The 19,007-nt window shown below is 43.4% G+C and overlaps 1 protein-coding gene across 3 annotated transcripts in view; it reads left to right on the forward strand.

The window, feature by feature from the left end:
* The first annotated feature begins 9,892 nt into the window (after positions 1-9,892).
* The window catches only part of LOC140729413 (tetraspanin-18-like), a 443,646-nt gene continuing 434,531 nt past the window's right edge, over positions 9,893-19,007 (forward strand). For all 3 annotated transcript variants that reach the window (XM_073049121.1, XM_073049122.1, XM_073049120.1), the window contains exon 1: positions 9,893-10,127. The gene's annotated coding sequence lies outside the window, so the exon portion shown is untranslated. The remainder of the gene's footprint in view (positions 10,128-19,007) is intronic.

Genomic DNA, 19,007 nt, shown 5'->3' on the forward strand with positions numbered 1-19,007 from the left:
GCATGTTTGTATCAGTGTGTAAAGACTTGTAGCTGCTGGACTGCAGGTGGGGATTAACCCACAACAGGCAGATATCCAAAAGCCTGGCCAAGAGGCAGGCATTCATCCAGAGCTTTAAGCACTGTCTCAGAGGAAGACCGGCAGCTACTGAAAGTAGCTTTGAGAAGGAACTTGGTAGCGTAGTGATTAATGCTACATTTTACAGTGCCAGTGATCAGCGATCGGGATTCAATGCCCAGCTCCGTCTGTGAGGGTTTGCATGCTCTTCCTGTGAATATGTGGGTTTCCTCTGGGTGCTCGAGTCTCCTCCACATTCTAAAGACATATGGATTAGAGTTAGTGTTGGTACTGTAAGTTGTGGGCGTGCAATGTTGGCACCAGAAAGATGTCAACACTTTGCAGGCTGTCTCCAACACTACAATTCTCAGACTGTGCTGGTTGGTGAAGCAAATGATGCATTTCACTTTATGTTTTGATGCTTCATCTTACATTGACAAATAATGCTAGTCTCTGATCTTTAGCATAGGGTCAGCAGAATAGTTAGAGAGTCATACAGAGTCGGAACTGCACTGAGTCCACGGCACCTGTCTGCCCTAATCCAACCTACCTGCATTACGCTCATTGCTCTCTATTCTTAATGACCAAAAGATTTCTCTAGATGCATAACAACATCGCAAAGTGGTGATGGCATCTTGTTCAATGGCCTTGTCCAGCCAACCTTTTATCCCAATGGCTGGCATTAGTGGGAGCAAGAGATTCATCCTGTGGCTCCCTATGCAGTCTCCAGCAACTGTGGAAATCAGAATGAGAATCATTGAGTCCTGTGCCACACAGAGTCCTTAAACAGATACAGAGATGGTAAGGGATGGTCAGGTGCTGTGCTCTGCATAATACTGCTGTTATGTGGAGAAGAAAGAACGAAAATAGTTAAGGCAAGTGTTGACAATGAGAGGTTCGCTTAGAACTTGCCACATGGGTGCAGATTATCTCCTTTCAGTGGATCTAAGCAGTCACTTCACCATCATTATTGTTGAGTGAATGAAGAAGTCCTTGACTGCAGGTAGCAGGCTCTGGATAATATTTTTGTTTGGAAAGGTAATAGTAAGTGGCATTTGTAGCCTAAAGAGAAACAATAATAGTTTGCCCTTGTCATTTAATGAAACCTTCCATAGCCTGGTTCCCCACCATCAACATGCTGAGTGTCACCAAAATCTCACTTGGACCAAAATATTATTGTACTGCGAGAGCATATTAGAGGCTGTGAATGCTGCAGTGCTAGACTCAGATAATGCCTTTGCAAAACACTTCCAATAACTGGCAAAGTTATGCCACGAAGGGAAATACCCCATTGCAAAAATAGTGAAATATTTGATATCTTCTAGCATTAAGGAACCTCATTACTGAATAATTCTGAATATTAATTGCTCTGAAGCTCTGATAAACAGTGGCTGCAATGTACATCGCCAAGGCGTTTTCAACAGCCCTGGAAAACATTCAAGGACAATGCCAACAAATGTATTGGAATTGGAATTGTAGAATCATAAACACATCTGTGTTCAATTCTCCAAATCTACACAAGTTACTTTATTGCACTTTTATCCAATCCTCAGTGCTGGAAATGGAATTGGAATTGGTTTATTATTGTTGCATCTACTGAGATACAGTGAAAATTTGTCTTGTATATTGTTCATACAGATCAGAGTATTACACAGTGCATTGAGATTAATCAAGGAAAAACAATAACTGAATGTAGAGTGAAGTGTAACAGCTACAGGTGTACAATAAGTTGCACACGGTAGATTGTGAAGTCAAGAGAACAACCTATTGTACTGGAGAACTATTTAATAATCTTAAAATAGCGGGTAAAATTGGCATACCCCACTATCTGCAAACTTTACTTCCACATTTTAAGGCAGTGATAACATTTGCTATTTGTCCCTCTCTTGAGGCTCAAAAGCTGAGCACATGGGAACTTTTGACTACCTGACAGAAGTTCAGTATGCCTAGGAATTGCTAGGAATTGGCACATTGGGACATGGGTATGGTCACTGCGAAAGAGGAGAAGTAGGAAGTGCATACTTACACCATTTGCACAGCAGGTGACTGTGTGAAGATACTATCAGGTGAAGGAATGTGAGAAGGAGGATTTGACCTAAATGAAATGAATAGGAAATTAAGATTCATCACTGACCATCTTGACTGATTAACCATCCCTACCCACTCCAACTTCAACCCCTCTGAACATGCAGCTGTCTGCTTCTTCTGCACCAATCCTGACCAAATCCAGATACAGGGTCATGAACTGAAACATTTTTCTCCATAGATGCTGCTCATCCCATTGAGTTCCGGAAGCAGATTGTATGTTGCTCCAGTTTCCAGCATCTGCAGTCTCGGGTATCTCCATGAATAGGACATGTTGGGAAACACAAATCATAGCTAAGGGTCTGATGTAAATCAACGAGCTATCTTATTTCAAACTATTACAAATAAACGATGATGAACGAACATTAGATTGGTTTTTGGGAAAACTATCTTATGCAATAAAGACTGAAGAAGTGAAGTGCTTGGCCTTGTGATCACTGTAATCTGGCCTGCAACTATAACATCCTACTGATCCAATGTTTAAGGCTATTTTACTATCCATTTGCCCAAGTTGTTCAACATTCAATAAATGAGTACCCATAGTCCTTAAGAAAATTCTAACAATTTACCAGGACCTGCTCAAAGAATGTTTTCCTTTATCCTGAGACTATGAACACATGTTCTAAGTCCTTGAGGTTGAAGAAGCAACATACCCTTGAAGAGATCAATTTTCATTCTCCTAAACTCCACTGAGTACAGGAAATCATTGGACAAGCCCCTTCCCTGCTCCCACGCTTCTCATGCAAGGTACCAGGTCTAAAGCAAGAGGGTTCTGCATCTGTACACAGGCAATACAAGACACAGCAGATGCTGGGATCTGGAGCAAGATGAAACAGCGGGTCAGGCAGCATCTATGAAGGGAAGTGGGCAGTCCAGACCTTCATCTGGACTGGTCTAGATGATCAATAGTACACAGTTCCCTTGAGGTGTGTCCTCACCAAAACCTTGCACAAATACAGCAAGGGTTCTAGCCTCTTGCTATCATAACCACCATTCCATTGAATTCCCAACAATAATACAAATCAAGGAAGGTGCAATGCTAACCAAATTAGTGGGTGATGTTACTCGAATTAAATCAGATTATTTCTGAGCGTTCCAGCATTTTTAATCTTCTAGCTTCCTCGCTGAAAATCATTTATTTCACAGTGCTTCATTAACAGACTCGCTACATTCTGTTACAAACAACTAATTTTTTACAAACACGACACAATCTGCAGTCTCTGGAAATCCAAGGCAACACAAAATCAAGACAAAGGGTCTTGGCCCCAGACGTTGACTGTTTATTCCTTTCCAGAGATGCTGCTTGGCCCGTTGAGTTCCTCCAGTATTTTGTGGTGTTTTTAGCTGCGCTTTCCGACATGCATATTCCATATACATAACCAGAAATTGATGTAAAAATTTTCAGCCTATTGGCTAATTTGGATATTTCCTCTTGACTGCCAATACAGATAGATACTAGCTTATTTGTTACACTTTACATGGAAGCTTATTAGCATTTTGTCACACGACCACAGCTATTACCTCCTGGCCAGCAGCATTGCAAAGGTCAGATGTGATAAGGCCCTGACAGGTACTCATGTGTATTCCTGCTGCTCTTGTACTGATCAGAGTGTCTCAAGATCCTCTCAGTCGAAGTGCCAGGATATTAAAGCCAGAAAGACAGTTTTATCTAAATTGGAGCCCAGAGCCTTCTCAGTAATTAATCACACACCAATGTCCTTGGGTCCTAAGATGTTGGAAGAGTTGGTTAAAAATTCTGGGCATGGCTTCAAAGGTACAAGCCACACAACTCTTTTGGCAGTGAGTGGATGCCCTACATTTGCCAACATCACTTTTCATACTGTAAAATTTTCATAGCAAGCTCCTCTGCATGCACAATGTTCATATTGCCTTGGATTCCGTGTGCCTACTCGGGGTTTTGGAACTAATAACAAGTGCCCTGATAGATGCTGGCTGGAAAAACACTAGGAACATATGTTAGCATGGAGATTCCAGGAAATCCTTGCATTGTAATCTAATGTCTCGGAGATTAAGTATGGGCACACCCAGAGACACTGCGAGATAAGACCATAAACATACATACTCTACTGGGGAATTCCATCTGTTCCAACAGCCCTAACGATGTACCTTCTGCTGGGTTTTTCATGCACGGTCTAGGATCTGGGAATAGTTGATAAGTAACCTAGAGGTTACCTCGGTTTAGATACGCGCGCTTATCCCGCAATTTTCATTTAACTGTGGTGGGTTAACTTGTGCATAATGTTTGGAGTTGGAGTGAGAAGAAGGATGGGGTTGATATAAGTCGGTGTGTATCACAGAGAACAGCCCAATTAGTGGTGAAGTATTTGGAGATCTAAATACTTTGTGCTTTATCTGATCATCCCGTTCCAAGGTTACTGCTGCAGAGAAGGCTGCCCTGGGTTGCTTTCTGTTAACCATTCAACTGCTCACTGTTTGCTCACTAAATCTCGAGTTAAATAGAACACGTTTAATGAGTCTGAAGGTTTTCAGTGAGTCCAAGTTAACCCTTGAATACCATCCATGACAAATTCTTGTGCTTTTTAATTTTTCTTATTATGACAAGATCATACAGTATGTCACATTAATGTTATAGCAGGTGTATTGACTGTGGACATAAAACTGTGTTTGCCATCTGCTTTTATTAGTGTGACATCCACATTTATGGTATTCCATGGTGTCACCATTGCCCCTACATGCTCTGAGGTCGTGTGTGTACCCAGAGCCCTTTTCATTGTGACCCATTGAGCACCAGGCTACTGTGGTATTAACCACCCCGAGAATAAGTTTAGAAAGAGTTCTGCGAAACCATTATAACTTCAAGGAACCATAAAATGATGCAGCATAGGAATGCGTTTGCAGCAGTTCTTTGACCGGTTGCTCCCAAACCTCTGCTTAATCCAATAGAGCTCAAGTGTTTTATAGAACTTGTTTTTAGTAGCTACAGTTCAGTCTGCTGCCATGATCCTTTCAGACAACGTAACGTGATTACATCGGCACCAGGGTAGCGTAGCATTTAGCACAATGCTATTACGGCCTGGGGCGAGGAATTCGGAACTTAATCGCGGTATTCTCTGTAAGGAGTTTGTATGGTGGAATTCATGCATTTCCCTTATGTGCTCTGGTTTACTCCCACAGTCCAAAGAACAGCCGGTTAGTAGGCTGTAAATTGTCCTGTGATTAGGCTAGGATTAAATCAATGGGATGCTAGCAGTGCGGCCCAAAGGGCCAGAAGGGCTTTGTTGTGTCTGTTCAACTAGGTATCAATTAAATAAAAGCACGTACGCAGGAGATAGCTTTAACTGGTCTACTCACATGGCAGCGAGGGAGAGAGAACGTGTAGAACAATGCACATGCATAGACAACAGACAACAGTCCATACGTAGTGCTAAACGGAGTCATTGGTTTAAAAGAAATTGATCCAACATTATCAGAATCAGAATCAGGTTTATTATCATCGGCATGTGACGTGAAATTTGTTAACTTAGCAGCAGCAGTTCAATGCAATACATAATCTAACAGAGAAAAAAATAATAAATAAATAAGTAAAGCTTATTCAGTATACTTTATACAGTATACGTATATTGAATAGATATAAAATCATGCAAAAACAAGAAATATTATATATTTTAAAAAAGTGAGGTAGTGTCCAAGGATTCAATGTCCATTTAGGAATCGGATGGCAGAGGGGAAGAAGCTGTTCCTGAATCGCTGAGTGTGTGCCTTCAGGCTTCTGTATCTCCTACCTGATGGTAACAATGAGAAAAGGGCATGCCCTGGGTGCTGGAGGTCCTTAATAATGGACACTGTCTTTCTGAGACACTGCTCCTTGAAGGTGCTCCTGAGTACTTTGTAAGCTAGTACCCAAGATGGAGCTGACTAAATTTACTACCCTGTGCAGTTTTTTTCGGTCCTGTGCAGTAGCTCCCCTCCCTCCCCCATACCAGACAGTGATGCAGCCTATCAGAATGCTCTCCATGGTGCAACTATAGAAGTTTTTGAGTGTATTTGTTGACATGCCAAATCTCTTCAAACTTCTAATAAAGTATAGCCGCTGTCTTTCTTGCCTTCTTTATAACTACATCGATATATTGAGACCAGGTTAGATCCTCAAAGATCTTGACACCCAGGAACTTAAAACTGCTCACTCTCTCCATTTCTGATCCCTTGAAGAGGATTAGTATATGTTCCTTTGTCTTACTGACATTGAGACCCAGGTTGTTGCGATGATGTCACTCCACTAGTTGGCATATCTCACTCCTGTACACCCTCTCGTCACCACCTGCAGTGGGCCAGGTATGGCAACTTCTCAATCAGGATTGTGGGAATGATGGTATTAAATGCTGAGCTATAGTCGATGAACAGCATCCTGACGTAGATGTTTGTGTTGTTCAGGTGGTCTAAAGCCATGTGGAGAGCCATTGAGATTGTGTCTGCCACTGACCTATTGTGGCGACAGGCAAATTGCAGTGGGTCCAGGTTCTTGCTGAGGCAGGAGTTCAGTCTAGTCATGACCAACCTCTCAAAGCATTTCATCACTGTCGCTGTGAGCGCTTCTGGGCGATAGTCATTAAGGCCTATTTCACGTTGTGTCTCTAAATACATAAACAAATAAGTAAATTCCATCCGTACTTCTTTTTGCCAATTAATGTTATTCTGTGACTTTAAGCAACTTTATTAAGTTACCCCTTATTCTTCTCCTCTGTGTGAAGAATCCCTCCCCTTGACTGGAGGTTCTGGTACTCTTGTGGAAAGCCTTTTCCACATACTCTTTGAAGACTTGGCATCTTTCCTCAACTGTACCTGGAGTTTGTCACCTTGGCCTAACAGGTGTCCTATAACATTTTTAGCAAATCTGAAAAGGCCCATCAATAAGGAAAAAGCTTTAGAATTCTCTACTGTGGAGTGTTGTGAATATTCAATCTTTGTGTTTCATTGAAACAAAAATTGATGGATTGTTGGTTATTAGAGGAGTTAAAGGAATCGGGATAGGGCAGATAATGGTGACCGAGGCAAAAGATTAGCCATATAATCTTGTAGGCCAAGAGAACAAATTGCCAATTCATGCTTCTATGTTCTTAATTTCTGTTGTTTTATGCCATTAATGGGAATTTTAACCATTATGACCGGACAAAAGTGACAGAAACCTATCAATTTCTGTATTTAAATCACTCTCATAGGGCTGTGAGTAAACAATCCTTCAGAAGGTGCCAAGATCAGGATTGAACCCAGGCTGCTGGATCTGAGAAGCTGCAGTACTGTCTAACTGATGAGATAGATTTGACTGACATCCAAAGTGGCCAGAAGTTTATAAAGGCCCTCCCGTAGACTGTACCATCTTTACCCGAGCAGTGCCAGATCATGAAGCATCCTGTGGGATGGAACGTGGGGACAAGGGGTAGCAATATGTGATGTGAAAACACATTGATTAGAGCCCCCATTTCCATGTCTACGCTCACAGCTCTCCATCTCATGACCATCCCTTGGAAAACACAGAGCACTGCAGAGGCCACAAAACTGAGAGAGAAGAAGAAAATGCTGGAAATATTCAGCAGATATGGCAACATCTGCAAGGAGAGAAACAGGTTTCAGGTTAATGACCTTTTAATCTGAATTGGAAAAGTGAAAACGAGAGTATGCTTCAGATTGCAGAGGAGTGGAGAGACAGAGAGCATGCCTGTGATCAGGTATTATCCAGGTAACACAGTTCTTTCAGTGGTGCCCAGTGAAATCACAACTGATTTGAGAGGGAGGCGTAGAGTAGAGGGAAATGAACAAGGGCATCCTATATATTTCTGCAAGGCATTAACTCCTGAGCACTTTGTTGCAAATCATTGGGCTGATGAATGGCCTAAATACTTTATTAAAGGCAATGCCTGAAATATGCAGGCCCTAGCATAGAACCTATGTGAGTGGACACTCGTCCATATGCCCAGCCTTTCCGGAGCAAAGACCTCATTGTAAAAGCTGGTGATGCTCCTTCGCTTACACTTGTGATGAAAACCACAATTGCAGAGAGGGAGGCCAGTTCTCCTTGCTGTTCTGCGACATTTACTCGACTCTGTGCTGAACCAAGGCGGAGGCTTTGGCCTACTCCAGGCTCCATGACACTTACTCGGCCTGCACTGAACTGAGGGTGAGGTTGAGGCTGTGGCCTTCACTGGCTGCTCTGCGCTTTGTGTCTATGGGCTCACTTTTATTCTACATGTTATTTACTTACTTTGTTTGCACAATTTGTTTTTTTCTCTCTCTGCACATTGGGTGTTTGATGGTCTTTTTTTTAATGAGTTCTTTTGGGTTTCTTTGTTTTGTGGCTGCCTGTAAGGAGATGAATCTCAAGGTTGTATAAAGTATACATACTTTGATAATAGATATACTTTGAACTTTGTCTTTTGACTTGATAGCAATGGTAGAATGAAGGATACAACCAATTATAAATACAATTCTGCTGCTTGCATCCTCAGGAATGCCTGTTTTGAATAGGTTTATGCTATTAAGAATCGATGTCACTCAACACGGACAGATCACGTACTGAACCATTTTCTTCCCTTCAGCTACTTGATTCTTGAACCAACCTGCACAATCCTATACACCTCCTCAATTTCACAATCCTATTCACCTCCTCAATTTCACAATCCCATTCACCTCCTCAATTTCACAATCCCATTCACCTCCTCAATTTCATAAAACTATGACCGCTTTGCACTCCAATGGACATTTTTGTTGTGATTTTCTGTGAGAATTGTGTATAATTTATGTTTAAGTAACATTTTACTAGAGAATGCTATTTTCCTGAGGATGTGCTCCAGTGGTACTGCTGCAAGTCAGTTTTTCACTGTACCTGTACAAACACGTACTTGTGCAGATGACAATAAACTCATCTTTGACTCTGAAGAGTTCTCCAGGAAGGAGAGAAAACATGCCTCCAGAAGGACCTAGTGGTGCCCACTCCTAAGATATTCTTAGCACAAACACTCCTGCAACAGATAAAGTGGGTGAAGATCGAACTAATTACATCACTTCCCCATGGTTGTTCTCTCCAGGCTGACTCCTGCCCCCAGTCTATAGGAAAAGGAGAAATGAAGAAGACGAGTTTGGATTCACACCACATACCACAGTATCCAGTTCTTGATGTAGGTTCCTGAAAACCAGAAAAGCTGGAAAAACTCAACAGGTGAGGCAGCAACTGCAGAGAAAGACATAACATTGATGGCTCCGATTAATGACCTTTCACTAGAATTATTACAAATAACATGTGTTGGTAATATTTTATTATACCGCTTGACTTGGCAGCCAAAACATGGGGCACGTTTGTGCCACTGAAACATTTTGCATCACAAACTCAGCTCAGCCTGGATACCATCCTAAATTTTAAACTCTCATGACTGCATTGAACCCTCAGGATATTTAAAAGTAGACAGTTGGCCTGTTCATTGGCTGGAATCTATAAAGGCGCAGTGACTGGGCCAGCAGTGCAAGACCACAGGAAGTCTGTAATTAAATGATCTTGTCTCTGTCACCCGCACACAAACTGTGATTGTTCTGACAGCCGTATGGTTTTGGAAATGTGTGCTGTTTTTATGAGTCTGGAGGCTTCCTTCCACTCCTTAATGTTTGTCTGAGCTCTCGTCCATTCTTTCTCTCAGGCAGTCATGTGAGATTAGTTAGAAATCTTGACATACAGCTTCCTGCCAGGAGGTAGGGCTACTGTTCAAGCTGCTGGACTCAGAGTATGTATGTGAATGAGCTGAGCTGTCAGTGCACAGAACGGCTGAATCCTGTGTGACTGCAAGTAAGGGACACAGACTTTCACACCAGGGCTAACAATACACTGTTGCTTCTGCCTCAGCACTGTGCACTGGGAGCTGCTGACCAATCTTCACTGTAACTGTTTAAAAAGCCTGAAGCTGGCAGCAAGAATTGAGACTTCACCGTGACTCCCAAGTGCAGGAGTAATTCTGACGTTGGTAAGTGCAAATGACAACAGGATCGTGGCTTCATTTCTTGTAGTTTTAATTTTCACACTGATGTAGCCCAGTGTGTGTGTGAATTGTTTGGTAGTTCTGCTTACAGAGGCGTGTTCTCCTGCAGTACTTGTAGATGTAAAGATTTGTGCTTAATTTTCTTGAAAAATTAATCCGGCAGAAGAAATTATTTGATAAATACAATCTGAGACTTAAATGCAGACCCTTTGGATGTGGTGTAGCTCCACAACGTCTAAACGAAGCCTTTATGTTTGCAGAATTAGGGAGATCATACTTGCAGATTTAGTGAACCCTCTTTAAGTTCTATTTGAACCACATTGTAAACATGCTGGGCTGTTGACAGCTTTGTACAGGAGGGAAACGTTATCAGCCTGTTGAGTGAGACAGATTACAAAATCATTTGTACATTATGAGCACTGCTTGGTTTGAAGAGGTAACAAAAACTGTTCAGAATACAGATGCTTTGTCTGTAAGAGGAGTACAAACCAAAGTATTGCACCCAAGGTGTAAGGAGGGAAAAGCTGAGAAGCTTTACCTTACTGTGGCTCAGTCAAGACAGTTGGAGCCTCAATTGTTTAGTTCTATCTCCTAGTGGCTTTATGTCTAGTTCTGGTACTGATGGGGCTTATCAGGGCTCACTATAACTAGGAGGATGTTAGCAGCTACATACCAGAAATTCATTCTTAATTGCTGAATTCAAGGTAATTGCATTGCATTAACAAAATTCACTTTCGTAGGTCCTGTTTCAGTAAAGCAGGACGGTCCACAACTGCTACCAAGCTGGTGTGTTTTGTGTGAGCCACTCGCTCAAATTTCTGCCCAGGTTTGCATTCTGCTAGAACTCTAGCAGACTGATTTCAGTTCTGATTTTCACATTGCTATTACCGCTTGCTGCTGAAACTGTACTGGGAAAGCTGGAACTGTGATGCACAAGGAACCTGCCTAGGACAAGCCCAGCACAGGTCACTGCTAGAACTTGTGTGGTTTCCTGAATGACATGAGCGCAAGGTTTATTCCAGTGTCAATTACACTGTTTAGTGTTTCAAGGTTCACTTATGGGTTGTGGTTTCAGGAATTAGTATCACCATCTGAAAGTTGGTGGTTCAGAACGAACTTTTAACTTCACTGCATAAGGGGAAGGCTTCTTGTCCTCAACTGCTCCTAGATGTCAGTGTCCAGTTTTGGGAAGATTAACATAATTCATAGTAGCAGGCAAGGGAACAAACTCTCTTAATGTTTGGATGCTGTTCTTAATGTATTAGTAGAAGGCATGAAGACGCCTTTTTCCTCAAGCAGGATCCAAGAATGGATTTACCGGATATCAGTGGAAGAATATAGCCAAGGAGGTCAGTGCTAGGTGTGAACTATCAAGAACCTGGAGGCAGTGCTAGAAACAAGTTTAATAATCTGACCCACATGGTCAAGCTCAGTGAACTTTTCAACAAATCCCGTCTCCTGCCAAGTTTCAATAGGTTCAATAGGTATATTTCATGCCAGGGAAATGTATACAATATACATCCTGAAATTGTTTTTCTTTGCAAACATCCACGAAAACTGAGGAGTGCCCCAAAGAATGAATGACGGTTAAATGTTAGAACCCTAAAGATCCCCCCCAGCTGCCCCCTCCCACGCAAAAGCAGCAACAAGGCAATGACCCCCCCACCAGCAAAAAAGCATCAGCCCCCCCACTGAGCACTCAAGCGTGCAGCAAAGCATCAATAAAGATACAAACTTGCAGTACCCCAAAGACTACTCGTTCACCCAGTACTTGACATACCACAGGCTCGCTCTCTCCCTAATAAGGGAAAAAGAGGTGACCCCGTTTCACAGAGAGAGGGGAGACATAACAAAACAGCTCACTGATCTATGGTGTTAAAAGTCTGTTGCATCACTTTTTCCGAGCTCTTTGCCTCTGGGCACACGGCCACCAGCAAGCCTGCTGCTTCCCATTTTCCTCGTTCTCCTGCGATGCATTGGTTAGTGGCGGCGACATCGCCCTTGAATCCGCGCGCCTCCAGAGGCATGAAAATCCGTACTCCGAAGGCCGCATCCTTGGCATATCGAAAAGCGGCCGGTCATGAGGCCCTGAGAGCAGGTCCCACCCGCAGAGAGTGTAACTCTGGGTTAGGGTCTTCAAAAGAACCCTGAAAAGGAAAAAAAGAGATATCAAAGGTAGAAATAAAGATACAAGCAAGGATTCACCATTTATCGCCATCATCACTAAGCTCCACCCTCTTTGCATCGTCTATTACTATAAACAGAAAATACTGGAAGTGTAAATCAGTTCAGGCAGCATCTGTAGAGATGGACGAATGGAGTTAATATTTCCTGTTGTCGAATTCTCATCAGAAAAGCTTGATGAAAGGACGTAGACCTGAAACACTAACGCCATGTCTCTCCACAGTTGCTGCCTGAACTGAAGAGTACTTCCAGAATTTTACCTGTTTTAGTTTTGATTTAAGCTTCTGTAGATTTTTCTTTTTGGTATTTGGCACACAGTCAGTCAGGGACTGTGTGTAACAGTTAGAGTGTACTGTTCGGCTGCGGTGGCAAGACATCGGTGAGACTGCATTCGGAATAACATTTACAGTTCTGGTCACCATCTTGAGGAACAATGTCTTTCTGCTGGAAAGAGTGCAGGGGAAATTACAAGGACAATGATGAGACTCGTGGGAGAGCGGTTCAGCGGGCTTTATTTATTCAAGCATTGGGAAAGGACAGGTGATCTTATAGAGGAGGATGAAATCATGACGGGGCTTAGATAGAATTGACATGCACTGTTACTTTCCCAAGGCTGGGAAATCAAGAACCTGAGGGCAACTTCTTCACCCAGAAGGTAATCAGATGCATTAAAAATGTGTGAAAGGTTTAGAGAGATAGTGGCCAAACATGATCAAATGGGACTGGTTTAGATGGTTGGCATGGACCAGATGGGCTGAAGGACATATTCCATACTCTGCTCAGACATCACTCACACACCAAATCTCTACAAGTTAACTACTAACAATTGTTATCAACTATCATTCCTGTTGTACACACTCAGTATCACATCTCACCCATGTACCAGTGCTTAAACCATCGCTCTTTCATCTCTCTGCTTGATCATGCTCCCAGCTCCAAGCCTTCTTATGCTGATCAAGCACTGCAGGCAGAACACAAAGGCACAGCACCATGTTTGCTGGAGTTGTCCACTCTCCTGCAGGGGAAAGTGACATAAACATCAAATGGTACTGGTGATAGTCAGTGATGTGCCAAACCATGGGTGAACTTGCTCACTCCCTCAGGCCGTTGCAGATGATGGCCACCACTACCGTCGCTAATCCACCACACATCCCCTTGTCCCACTGTCACTGCTCATCTCAAAGAAACAGGTAGCACGTCTCTTCTAATGACATACTTCCATCAACATGACCAGATCTTTGTGGCCTTCTCCTTTCGAATACATAAGAACTCCTGTTGGTGTACATGGCACTATGACATTGTGTCCATTGGCTGAATGTCTCAAGTGCAGGAAAGCCTGCTAATCTTTGGGGGTTTGAATAGTTCAAAAAGGACAGGGAGGGAGGTAAAAGAGGTGGGGAAGTGCACTGCAAATCAGGGATCATATCACAGTGACAGAACATGAGGAAGTCGTGGGGGGATTGTCTACTGAGTCAGTGTGGGGGGGAGTCAGAAACAGGAAGGGAGCAATCACTCTATTAGGAGTTTTCTATAGACCTCCCCCCCAATAACAACAGAGACACTGAGGAACAGATCAAGAGGCAGATTTTGGAAAGGTGAAAAAATAGCAGGGTTTTTGTCATGGGTGATTCCAACTTCCTTAATATTGATCTTTAGTGCAAAAGGTTTGGGTAGATCGGAATTTGTTAAGTGTGATGCAATATGTGGACAGGCTGACTAGAGAAGAGGCCATACTGGATCTGGTACTAGGTAATGAACCAGGTCAGGTGTCAAATCTCTCCGAGTGAGCATTTCAGAGACAGTGACCACGACTCCCTGACTTTTACCACAGCCTTAGACAGGGACAGGAGCAGACAATATGGGGAAGTATGTAACTGGGGGAGGGGAATTATTATGCTATTAGGCAGGAACTTGGGAGCATAAATTGGCAACAGATGTAGTCACAATGCACAATGGAAATGTGGAGATTGTTTAAGGACATCAGCATGGGGTTTGGGATAGGTTCATCCCATTGAGGCTGGGTGAAGGAACTATGGTTGCCAAGAGATGTGGAACATCTAGTCAAGAGGAAGAAAGAAGCTGTTTAATGTTTAGGAAGCAAGGATCAGACAGGGTACTTGAGAATTACAAATCAGCCAGGAAGGATGTGAAGAATGGCTTTAGGAGAGCTAGAAAGAGGCATGAGAAGGCCTTGGTGAGTAGGATTAGGAGAAACCTCAAGGTGTTCTATATGTATGTGAAGAACAGGAGGATGACTACAATGAGGGGAGGGCCAATTGGGCATAGAAAAGGAAATATGAGAGTGCAGTTGAAGGAGGTAGCTGAGGTCCCTTGTGAATACTTTGTAGATATTTAAAGTATAGACTGACTAGAGATATTCAGTGTGGCTTTGTGAGGGGCAGGTTATGCCTCATGAGCCTGACTGAATTCTTTGAGAATGTGACAAAGTACATTGATGAACACAGACCAGTGAATGTGGTAACATGGAGTATACATGGTGTACATGTGGCAGTTTGATAAGGTTCCCCATGGTAGAATCATTCAGAAAGTCAGAAGACATGGGATCCAGAGAAACCAGATTGTGTGGATTCCGAATTGGCTTGCCATAGAAGGCAGAGGGGGGTCGTAGATGAAGCATATTCTGCCTGGAGGTTGGTGACCAGCGGTGGACTTGTTCTGGGACCCCTGCTTTTTGTGATTTTATAAATGACTTGGATGAAGAAGTGGAAGGGTGGGTTAGTAAATTTGCACAAGACATAGAGGTTGGTGGAGTTGTGGACAGTGTAGAAGGTTGCCATAGGTTACAATGGGATATTGACCGGGTGCAGATCAGGGCTGAGAAGTGGCAGACGGACAGTAACCCTGAGAAGTATGAAGCAATTCACTTTGGAAGGTTGAATTTGAAGGCTGAATAGTGGGTTAATGGCACTGTTCCTTGCAGTGCAGAGGAACAGAGGGATTTTGGGGTTTATGTCCACTGATCCCTCCGGGTTGCCTCACAAATTAATAGGGTTGTTAAGAAGGTGTATGGTGTGTTGGCTTTCATTAGTCGGTGGACTGAGTTCAGGAGTTGCAATGTAGTGTTGCAGCTCTGTAAAACTCTGGTTAGAGCACGCTTGGAATATTGTGCTCAGTTCTGGTTGCCTCGTTATAAGAAGGTTATGGAAGCTTTAGAGAGGGCGCAGAAGAGCTTTACCAGGATGCTGCCTGAATTAGAGAACATGTCTTATAAAAATAGGATGAGCGAGCTGGACTTTTTATCTTTGGAGCAAAGGAAGACAAGAGGTGACTTAATAGAGGTGTACAAGATGATGAGACATAAATCGATTGGCTTGGCAGAAACTCCTTACTTTACTAGGTCAGAAATGACTAATACCGGGGAGAGGGGCATAACTTGAAGGGTCTCAGCCCAAAGTGTCTACTGTTTATTCATTTTCATACATAAATAATTCCAAACCTGCTGAGTTCCTCCAGCCTTATGTGTGTGTGTTGCTCTGGATTTCCAGCACCCATATTTATAATTTTAAGGTGATTGGAGGAAAGTATAGATAGGATGTCAGAGGTAAGTTCTTTACACAGAGAGTGGTGAGTTCATGGACTGCCCTGCCAGTTGTTGTGGTTGAGGCAGATGCATTAGGGGCATTGTAGAAAACTCTTAGGTAGGCACATGGACCATAGAAAATTGGAGGGCTATATATGGGAAGCAACACACACAAAGTGCTGGTGGAACGCAGCAGGCCAGGCAGCACCTATAGGGAGAAGTGCAGTCGACGTTTCGGGCTGAGACCCTTTGGGTTAGATTGTTCTTATATAGATTAAAAGGTTGGCACAACATTATAGGCCATAAACCCGTACTTTCTGTGCTATTCTATGTTCTATGTTCAGGCTGGACTTGCTGAAGGAGATACCAGACAGCATGGGGGGAGACAGTTCTAACCTCACACTTGGCACTGGAACTTGTCCATTCAGCTCCATGTTGACCCAAATGGCCTTTGCTTCCATTACAATGAGCATTTGAATGTGGCAGTGGAGACACAACCTCTGCCGGAGGAAGCTCAGAACATGGCTCAATATTTCAGGGTTCAAGTAGCATCTAACAGAGCTGTGGTCTCTAGCAATCTGGGCTCTGTCCTGCTGCTCGGACAGTTAACTGTCCACTGTGTGGACTGACAATGATCCCTACCATTTACAAACATCTGTGCTCCCTCAGATGGGGTCAGATGGGGTCAGTTGTGCTGTGAGGATTACATTCCTTGACTTCTCCAGTGCCTTTAACACCATCCAGCCCAAGATCTTAAGGCACAAACTAACGGAGATGGGAGTAGACTCTCACATGGTGGATTGGATAGTGGACTACTTGACAGATAGACCTCAGTATGTAGGGTTGGGAGACTGTAGGTCTGACACGGTGGTCAGCAGCACAGGAGCGCCGCAGGGAACCGTACTCTCTCCGGTCCTGTTCACCCTGTACACATCAGACTTCCAATATAACTCGGAGTCCTGCCATGTGCAGAAGTTCGCTGATGACACGGCCATAGTGGGATGTGTCAGGAATGGACAGGAGGAGGAGTATAGGAAACTGATACAGGACTTTGTGATATGGTGCAACTCAAACAACCTGCGTCTCAATATCACCAAGACCAAGGAGATGGTGGTGGACTTTAGGAGATCTAGGCCTCATATGGAGCCAGTGATCATTAATGGAGAATGTGTGGAGCAGGTTAAGACCTACAAGTATCTGGGAGTACAGTTAGACGAGAAGCTAGACTGGACTGCCAACACAGATGCCTTGTGCAGGAAGGCACAGAGTCGACTGTACTTCCTTAGAAGGTTGGCGTCATTCAATGTCTGTAGTGAGATGCTGAAGATGTTCTATAGGTCAGTTGTGGAGAGCGCCCTCTTCTTTGTGGTGGCGTGTTGGGGAGGAAGCATTAAGAAGAGGGACGCCTCACGTCTTAATAAGCTGGTAAGGAAGGCGGGCTCTGTCGTGGGCAAAGTACTGGAGAGTTTAACATCGGTAGCTGAGCGAAGGGCGCTGAGTAGGCTACGGTCAATTATGGAAAACTCTGAACATCCTCTACATAGCACCATCCAGAGACAGAGAAGCAGTTTCAGCGACAGGTTACTATCGATGCAATGCTCCTCAGACAGGATGAAGAGGTCAATACTCCCCAATGCCATTAGGCTTTACAATTCAACCGCCAGGACTTAAGAACTTATTAAAAGCTATTATTAATGCTTTTTGAGATAGTGATTTAGATGCATATCATATTTTTTTACTGAGTTAAGTATTGTATGTAATTAGTTTTGCTACAACAAGTGTATGGGACATTGGAAAAAAAGTTGAATTTCCCCATGGGGATGAATAAAGTATCTATCTATCTATCATTTGTTTGAGCGTGAGTTCAAATTTATTGTCATGTGCACAAGTACAATGAAAAACTTGTTTTCCGCAGTGTCGTGGGCACATAGGTACGGATAACATGTGGAATATAAATTATACATAAAAGATGGTGACTGTGATGTACACAACTCTCCTCTTGTGTTTGCTGTATTAGAACTGTCGTACCAGGGCGTGGAGCAACCTGTCTTGATACTTCCAACACTGCAGCAGTTTATGAGGCTATTTGATGACATGCAGTAAAGACGCTGGCTCACCTACCTTCTTTTTGCATCCATGTGCTGGGGCCAGTGCAGGTCGTTCACTCACGGAGTTAAAGCTCTTTGCTGTCTCTCCCCCTGACCCTCCAAGGCAATGCTGGTGTTTGTAACAGCTCGTGCAGACTCCAGGGATGAGAAATGATCCAAGAGGCTCAGAGCTGTCTAAGGCTGCCCCTCACCTCTGCTGTAACAGTGAACAAGCCACAGGGAGACTGGAAGTTACTTCATACTGCTTGAAAGTCACATGTGAACGGGCTTGGGGACCGTTTCATGTTTGTATCAATGGCTGCTATCCGCATTTACTGCTGAAAAATGTCCCGTGTCTTCAATACCCAGAATCAAAAGGTTGAGCAAATTTGTAGGAAGACCACAGACTGTTGCAAGAAACATAAGGTTGTTCTAGTAGGTGACTTTAACTTTCCACATATTGGCTGGGACACCTGCACTGTAAAAGGGCTGGATGGGATAGTTCGTCAAACGTGTTCAGGGAAGTTTCCTTAATTAGTACATAGAAATCCCAACTAGAGAGAATGTGATACTAGGTCTCATATCATATTAGATTCAAGGTAAATATGGAAAAGGATAGGTCTGGTCCTTGAGTTGAGATTCCAAACTGGGGAAAGGCAGTCTTGATGGGATCAGAAAGGATCTGGCAAAGTGTGGATTGGGACAGGTTGTTTTCTGGCAAAGGTGGACTTGGTAAGTGGGAGGCCTTCAGAAGTGAAACTTTGTGTGTACAAAATTTGTATGCTCCCGTCAGAATAAAAGGCAAGGATAACAGGCTGAGGGAACCTTAGTTTTCAGGAGATATTGAGGCCCTGAAGTAGACAGTGCTTAGCAGGTAGGGACAAATGAGTATAGAAGGCTTGAGGTTGCTCTAGTAGACGAGGTGAAGGAGAATCCTGGGCTTCTATGGATATAGGGCTTCTGCGACAACACCGGTGCCAAGCTGCTTGGGTCCTAGTGCCCTTCCCTTGGACAACATCAGTGTTGTGGAGAGGAGAAGGCTTGCAGCCTGGG

This window comes from Hemitrygon akajei, chromosome 6 (genome assembly GCF_048418815.1).
Source record: "Hemitrygon akajei chromosome 6, sHemAka1.3, whole genome shotgun sequence".
NCBI lineage: Eukaryota > Metazoa > Chordata > Chondrichthyes > Myliobatiformes > Dasyatidae > Hemitrygon > Hemitrygon akajei.